The sequence below is a fragment of the Anopheles funestus genome, chromosome 2RL (assembly GCF_943734845.2).
Source record: "Anopheles funestus chromosome 2RL, idAnoFuneDA-416_04, whole genome shotgun sequence".
Lineage (NCBI taxonomy): Eukaryota > Metazoa > Arthropoda > Insecta > Diptera > Culicidae > Anopheles > Anopheles funestus.
The window spans coordinates 96,668,694-96,677,390 of record NC_064598.1 but is presented as its reverse complement, the minus strand read 5'-3'; the positions used below and the strand labels follow the sequence as shown (position 1 = coordinate 96,677,390).

At 41.0% G+C, this 8,697-nt stretch overlaps 1 long non-coding RNA gene across 3 annotated transcripts; it reads left to right on the top strand.

Moving 5' to 3' along the window:
* Positions 1–5,575: 5,575 nt before the first annotated feature.
* On the top strand, positions 5,576–7,905 carry LOC125763642 (uncharacterized). Of its 3 annotated transcripts, none has more exons than XR_007418379.1 (4): positions 5,576–6,451; positions 6,528–6,652; positions 6,729–6,918; positions 6,992–7,905. It is a non-coding gene; the product is annotated as an uncharacterized LOC125763642 (long non-coding RNA). The 3 variants fall into 3 exon arrangements; XR_007418380.1 differs by having other exon boundaries at positions 5,576–6,652; positions 6,992–7,073; positions 7,150–7,905; XR_007418378.1 differs by having other exon boundaries at positions 5,576–6,652.
* Positions 7,906–8,697: the final 792 nt, after the last annotated feature.

Genomic DNA, 8,697 nt, shown 5'->3' with positions numbered 1-8,697 from the left:
CGTAGTTGAAGAGAAAAACAAAACCGTGTGGCTAAGTGAAACGGGCAAGGTCAACCGATGACTTCCCTTTTCGGTAGTCTTTTATGGTCTAGGTGTGAAACCCATGTTGGATGTCTCGTTTTGTTTGTTTGTACTGCCTCTTTAACGTCTGGTTTCTTTTAACCATGCGAAGCTATCTTTCTGTTGGACACTCTTTGCACTTTTTACTTGTTATGACAGCTGCGATGAGGTGAAGAAGGAAGATTATAATGTTAATTATTATCCTGGTCAGATTATTTCATTAATTCGTTTAATTATGATTTACTTTTTGATTTATTTTTCTGTTCTTTCTTTTATGATTTATGTTTCTTTTTTATCTTTCTTTTTGTTTCTTTTTTATGACTTTGTTTATTTTTATTTCATTGTTCGATCGCTTTTTTATCGCATTTAGTTTGGTTTTATAATTTTTTAAAGCATTTTTATACTTATATATCTTGTCATGTCAACTTATAAGTCATTTGATAGCATTTATATTAAAAATTTAATTATCAATGATTTGATGCAAATAAAAAACAATCAACAACACAGATTTAATTTAATATAAAAACTGTGATGTAAATGGACAAAAGTTAATGAAAAAGCGAATATAAGGTATTTCTGATGCTAATGATATTGAATATTAAATTTCGGAATATTCGAAAGAAAACTAAAACTTATTCGTAAATGGACAAGAATATGGATTATTTGAATTATTCATTATTCTTAAGTTAAGTCTTAATTTTTGGTAATAGATTTTAATTATTTAATTGATGCAAAATAAAACTTTTCCCAAAAACTGCATGAAAAAGGGGAAAAACTTTTGCAGTGTTTTCACCATAAATCCCTCAACGCAAGGAATATTATGTCCGCCTGAATTGTTTATTGTTTTCGGCTGATGGCGCGTATCATGGCGCCAGTTTGTTTTGTATCGTCGTCTGAGATTTGTGAAATAATCAATTTAGCATTTTTGCATATTGGTTCATCCATTGGTAGGGGCAAAAAGGATTCCTCCCACCCCCCCTCCTTCCGCCATTCTCGACGACTGAAACAATGGCTTTTGCCCATACCAAGATATTTGCTTGGTAAAAGTGTACGAGCAGGAAAAATGGTTACTTTCTTGTCCAACCGTTCTCGCTCACTCGCTCAGCAGTGGTGGAAACTTAAGTAATATGGAATGGAAAGGAGGGTTTTGATTTTCATTTCTTACGCTCCAGTAAGCTCCATTTCCATTCCGGAAAGGATTGCAGATCCCCGCTTCCACCCCAAAACCGTTCGTTTTTCGTTTCGTATCGAATAAAGAATTTTCCAAAAGCAGTGAATAAAAAAGGGAAAAAAAAGAAAAACTGGCATGGTCCGGGTTTCATGGCGAAAGGTCCCACCAATTCCATAAGCCATTCCGTAAAAGCGTCAGCACCAGCAAAATTTTCCTTTTCTGCCCTGTTTTATCTCGCCCGTCCATCGCTCGCGCACGTTTCGTGGAGCGCCATTTCCTTCGCCTTTTTTCCTCCATATTTCCACTTCTTTGCTTTGACTACTACGTACGTTTCTCATTTCTTGTCTAGTGTCCTTTTTTTTAGTGCTTTACCCTTTGTGTGTGTTTGTGTCTGTTTATGCAAAGTTTTAAATCTACCCCTTTTGTTGCCCTACCAGGGCAATGGGCGATGTCCCTTTTTGCAACGGGTGGATGAATGAGATAGCTGAATGGCGCATGTTTGGAGTTTCGGGCGTTTTCTTGGCTCTGGTCTTCCTGTTCTTATGAATGATATGGAAATATCGCATTATTTCCATAAATTTAGAACAATGGCAAACGGGGGATGGGATGGGAGGAACGGATGGATGAGATGGATGGATGGATGGGAAGGCATGGTTCGCTGAAGATTGGTTTTCTTCGTTCGGGTTGTGCTTCCAGTCTGGGTGATGGGAATGAAGCAATGAAAGGCGGTGGCGGTTTATGTGCTTCTTTTATATTTTCTGATTTTGATTGGCTAGGATAAGATTATCCATTTTTATGCATATGCGCAACATCAACATCAGCCCAACGAACGTGTGCTGGTCGAGCTGCTCTTCTAGCGGCATGATGATGAAGAAAGGGCGAACCTCATCGTGGAGGGGATGAAGGGTGGCGGCGGGCGGTAAAGACATTTGCATGTTCGCCTGAGAACCGGAACGAAAGCTCCCCTTTACTACACCCTCTTTAGGGGTAATGTGAGGGAGGTCTAGGTATACACAAAGAAACGTTGAGAAATAAAAAATAACACTCACACACGCAGAATGGGGGCTGGGTGAACCAAAAAAAAGGGAAAAATATGGTTTAAACGAAATGCTAGATTTCATAAAATGGAAGTTATTTTCCCTGGCCACCACCCGGGGGCGGGGGGTGAAAAGCTCTTACGTAACAAGAGGGTGGTATTGGGAGAAGGGAAAAATTGTGCTTTGCTAGCGAAATAGAAAGAAAAGATAAGAACGACATTCAACGCTACGACGCTATCCATGTCTAGGAGCCCCCGGGAGGAGCAAGCAACAGTAGCAGCCAAGGAAAGAGATGAACGTAATAAAAAGGATTTTGACGTGGCACGGTAGTAACAGGGTGTATCATGAGCGGGGCGGGAGGTAAAGCAAAAAAAAAAAAAGGGAATAAATTGTATTATAAAATATTCCGCCCTTTTACCAGTGCTTTTGTTGCATGCCTGCGTCAAGCCAGGTTTGGTTGAAAAAAAAAAAGCATAACAAGGTAGAACAGTGTTTTTGGTTTGAGCACTGTAGCAGCTGCGTCGTCGTTGTTCGCTGGTTGGTTACCTTCACCATTTTCATTTTGTTTTGAATTATACATATGAAAAACTGAAACCTACCGGAACCGGAGAGGCGAGCAAAAAAAAAAGAAAAAGCTTCCAGCCCGGGTTTTCTGGTCCGAGTGGTTTCAATCCAGTGTTCCAGGTAACGGAAGGCTTATGATGTACGGTCATTTATCATTCGACTGACGGGGGTTTGGATTTTTAACCGAACTCCCACCCCCCCCCGGGTCGTTTGTGGTAGGTAATAGCGTGAGAGAGTGTGCCGTGGAACACTTTGGAACACCTCCGTCCATTTCTCTACTGTTGAAACCTCTGGAGGTTTTCAATGGTGGTTCTACTGACTGTAGAAGAATACACAGCTCGATGCTCTAAACCAGCCAGCAAGAATAGTTCCATCGAGCAGACACCCAACACCGTACGGCAAGAACCTTGGCTGCTTTGGTGCTTTGGTAAAGGTGGAACAAAATGGCACCGGCCACGGAACCTTCTTTAGCGTACACACCCCCCACATATTCAAATGCACGAATGGCCCACGAATTTATGTGAATAATTTATTACTAATAAGATAAAATATTGTAAAAATGCTTAAGCTGCGGAAAATTTCATTCCGACGCCATTGTTATTACCCTCCCTTCGGTTCCATGTAAGGGGTAGATCACCCCCCATTTTTAGACGTTGACTGGTTGGTTGAATTCAGACCCGAAAATGGGCGGTAGAAAATCATTCACGGAAACAGTTCATATTTCACTTCCCTTTCTTGCCACCCTTTTCTTTGTGGCGGAGAGTTGAGGGGTCAGTGATGAATTTAAAAGCAATGGAAAAACCACCTTTATTTCTGTTTGTTCGTTCCTTCCTGCTATGTGTTCTCACAGTTGATCGTTCTCGTTGCATGTTAGTTGTTGTATGTATTTTAGCGTGTATTTAACCGTTGAGCTTAAAAGCCGTACCTTTTTCCTTTCAGAACTGGCCCGAATCGGGCTGTTTGTGTTTGAAAACTGATCTGTTGATAAGAAAATGATTTTGAAAGTAGAATCAAAGTACTGATTCTTTTCGGTAGGAAAAAGCGTTGAGTAGTAGCACTTGAAACGTGTAACTGAATCAGAAGATTTGACGATCCATCTGTGTTTAGGAGTCTCTTAAATTGATGGAGTGGCGGTGATAATCTTCCGACACGCATCGTTGCAATGTCGACGACGTGTTTTAGGAAGAAAAATCACACATCATTTCTTTTTTTTTTATTTTGCTATTACCAGTCAGTCGCTTTTGCCCCAATGATGATGCCTTTTTTCCTTCAATATTGTCGCACTATCCATATTGCATTCTGGTGATCGGGAAGTACTCTTCGTTTTTTGTGAAGAGACAACTTAAGTAGTCTTAAATGATGACTGATTGTTATCTACTGTCGATGAACCAAACTAAAAAAAAGCTACCCAACAAGCTGAAGGACCTTGCGGGACGCATCCTCGACGAACTCTAGAATTCTCGACTGGACACACCCTAATCCATCAATTGAATGAAAGCACATCATCGTCCCGTCGGTCGGTATCAGGGTGCAGTGCGTTGCATGTCGCTATCATCCGTCATTGTGACCCGGTCTGAATCTGCTGCTTATCCATTTAATGCAACAAAAGATCGGTCCACTCGAGGACACACCGGCTCCCTCCGGAGAACTCACCGTGCGAAGGTGGGCCGGCTCGCACAACAAATTCAATCAACAGTCCCCGAAAAAAAAAAACATAATAAGTTGATAAGTTTATTACGCTTTCACCAACACCCCATTCCCGGGGTTTCTTGTTGCGTGACCTAATGCCACCCTCATTCGATTTTTTTTTTTGGTTAACGACAGGAAGTCGGTTTCGCCCTCAGTGCGGAAAGTCACTCCGGGTTTTCTGTTTTTCGCCCGGTTTTTATTTCCCGGTTTTTTTTTTGGTTGTTGTTTTGCTTCTTCATTCTCACAAGGTGGGTGATGTTAACCCTCCCCTGGTTTTATTGGACGGGAAGTGTCGGTTTTGTTTCTCGGTTGGTCCTGCTGTGCAAACATATTTTTCAGTTATAAAATATTGCCCACGGGGAGTAAAGTAGCATATTTTACACTTGCCCGGAAAGGGGGAACGTCCCTATCATCCTCGTGGACGCGTTATCATCCACTTCATCATTATCATCATCGTTTCCCTTCTACGGCAGAGGGGAGTTGGTTTTTTTTGTTCGCCACCCTCAGCCCAAAACCGATTATCATTCCGTTTTATAATTTTCTTTTCAGCGTACAGGAAAAGCGTAAAACACGAACCGGAGGGAGTTGCAATTTTACAGTGTGAAAAGCCTGGATCTCGTGCTGGTTTTGAAGTTTTATTGTGCTGGTCACATTTTTCGCCATAGGGAGGATCAACATTTAATCACATTTAAAGTGAAGAAGCAACGATAGAGGGGATTTACTATCAATTGAACGTTATGTGATAAATTTGTTAAGGATTTTTTCTCCTCCCTTCATGCTAGTGTTTAGTGTCAACGCTGTGTCAAAAGAGGAGGAAGTATTTTGCAATATTAAAAGGCAACAATGAACCGGAACAGAGCAGGAAAATGATCTTTTCCCCGGTTTTGTTGTTGTCTCTCTTTCATTATGATAACTACTTCATCCAGCAGAAGCTACCTCATTTGTGGTGGAGTTCCTGTACGCCGTGCAATTTCGCATTCATCCCACGCACGACCATGAAGTGAGTCAAATGTGCGAAATGCATACCGTTAGCATGCACAATTTCACATCGATCCCTATCGACAAAGTGTTCATTGATGGATGAATTTTTTGAAAGGGGGGTGAAAATTTTGCTCGAATCACCCCAAAATGAGAGTGTGTGCGTGGCTCGCTGTATCGCGATAGAGTTCGGCGTGTGTCGAATGAATGTTCAAAAAGGTCGTAGTAGGCTAAAAACCTGTCTTTCTGTTTTCGCTCGGTCGCTGTACATTTTCATACGGGAATAGTTAGTGAATTGTGAATTGCGTCAGTTCGTGGACTGTTTATTCGATTGTGGAATAGTGTTTGCCAAGTTGTTCCAGTTCTAGTTCTAAAAGGATATTCCTGTGACGGCACTGGTAAGTTGTTCCGCCAGCGTGATAACCTGTTGGAGCAGACTTCGGCTGAATACGACGATGCAGAGGCAGGACAAGCTGTTTCAAGACATTTAAAAAGCGCCGCGTGGGGACATATGGCCACAGTTAACAGTTAACCTCATATCTAGAGGTTTTTGTGTACACAAATTCAGGAAGCAGGAAGGATTCAAGTGCCGTAGTGTGAAATACTCCGTCAACAGAGAAAAACGCGTGTTTTCTTACAACTGCACCCACGCGTCCCTTTGGCATACTGCTTCAAAGGTAGGCTACCCTGTACAATCAATGCCATGGCGCCTAACGCAATCGGTTGAACGTTCTACATCCTCTTCCTCTTGCAGCTGACTTTCATAGTTCTTCTTGGTCGCCCTCGGATAGAGCGTATGAATTGACGGCCACATCTTTTTCGCATCATTTGAAAGGAACAAATTATTGGACATGCTCGTGATTATGCAGTTCTATGATGCACCTGCCAATGGAAGTGAAAGACAAGCCAACCTTAGTATTGGTTGTTTTTGCTGCTGATCGGTTCTAAATCGGTTTGTATCGCAGCTAACGATTCTCGAAGAAGTGTCAGTGTCCTAATCTGTCTTATTTTCATTGCTCAACAAACAGGATAGTGGAAACCGCTCTTGTTGACACTTTACATAGGCGCTGGATTGGATTTTTCTTCGCTCTGCTCACAGTGCGTGACCTTGGTTTGTTGTGGCAATCTATCATTCAATTAACAGTCCCTTCAGGTAAATATTGTACATTGTTATGGACGTTTGTTGTATTGTTTTACGTATGTATATCTAATGAAGCATACTTTTTCAGCAAAACAAGTTCGGTCCTCGGTACACATCTGATTTCCATAAGAAATACGCCTGAAATTCGAAGGAGACAATGTTCTATCTGCAGCTAGCACCTCTACAAACAGTGACCGATAAAGTTTGTCGTTGATCCTCCGTCCAGGATAACATACTCCGCCAAAGGTGAAGGTCGGTCGAATCATACACTAACTCGAGTAAGTAATATGTTATACTTTTAGCAAATTATAGAAAAATTAATTGATAATCTTGTTTTTTCTTGTTTGACAGGAGCGATTCCTGACTCGATACGAGAATATTATTGGTTCCAGTAATACAAGGTTCCAACCTTGTTTTTCGCCGTTTGTTATACGTAAGTATGCCTAAATAAAACGTTTGTTAATACTTAACTGACATACGTATTTTTATCTCTTCCATATCGGTCTTAGATTCCATTTGCAGATACAAAATGGAGTGAAAGATGCAAAAAAAAACGCGTGTTAATGCGGTCAAAATGAAATCGAGATCGCACCCGAACCCAAGTCAAGGACACGATGTTAGTTTCTTTCGAAACACGCTTGCAATTTCATGGAAGATTTTTGACTGTATCTATTTCTTTGATACACGATGTGAATCTATTGGAAACTTATACTCGTACGGAGGGAAATGTCCTCGTTTATGTATTGTTTATGCTGCACCGATCGAAGCTAACAGCGTGGTTATGAAAAGGGTTGCAAATAGTGAGCGGAATCATGTGTACCAGGATTTCAAACCACTGCTTAAGATGGTGCAGTGTACGAGCATTGAAAATTGTACGCTCTCTAGATGGAAGCTGGATTTCTTTGGGTATGGTCATTCTAAACTGTCTAAACTATGTAGAAAATGGGAATAGAAAAAATGGGTTGAAGGATAATTTATAGATTCACCGGGAATAAAATAAAAAATTGTATTATTTTTGTTAAAACAAAAAATGTTTTCATTGCACCGTTGGAAATCAACGGTGCGGAAAGAACGATTGAAAATGAACATTACAGCGTTAAAATGAACCTTACGAAAACGCGCTCATGAAATAATGAATCTCACGCACACACTCTCAAAAAACGGCTTCACAAGATCTGCTGTGAAGCTTTTGTGAAGCCGCTTGTGAAGCCGTGAATTTTACTCGAAATTCACTCTCAGGCGAGCAGTTTGTCGATAGGGATGTTTGTTAAGTAGAACAATAATATCGCTGCTTCACTATCTCTTTTGCCGGACGCCGACGTCATTGGCGCATAAGTGTGTGTGTGCGTATATTTAATTTAAAATATGATGTTTCATGTTTTGGATGTAATATGAAAATTGAACACGACGTGCCATGCATGTAAATTGCTGTCCTCCCTCAACTCCGAGGGCCAATGACATATGTATGCTGGCGTTATAAGCGTAGAGGTATGGGCCACTTTCACGTGCATATGCGTTGCCGTGCAGGTGAAGGTTAACTGGGGACACGTTTGATTTGTGCGGCCCTGAATGCAGGTTAGGATGTTGGTGGATGACACACTCGAACGTTTTTGGGATGAGAATGGGGTTCCCTTCTTTGTTCAAATTGTAAATGTCCTTCATTGTTAGACTTCGAGATTATGATGTTTTTAAAATTTTAATCTAACAATTGGAAACTTGACTTGGAAACTTAAAGTTTTGATTACTGTTGCGTTAGCCCAATTTTCCGGAAATAACGTACTCGCGACGGTTAGTTAGTGTTTTCTTAACTATACTTAATTTATTCTCAAAACGGTGCTACTGAGGTACGGTCTGTGGTGAAAAAAAAATGTTGGAAAAAGAGGTCGATGATTCGCCAGTTAGTCCTTATATTATTTCGGCTATCGGCAAATTCCTGAACTTACGATCCGCTCGATCTTCATTCAAGCAGTTCCACATTCGAGCAGTCACGCTGGGTGTCACGCTTGACACTTAACTTAACTGACACTTGTCACGCTTGACTTTTTGACATTTTTGAT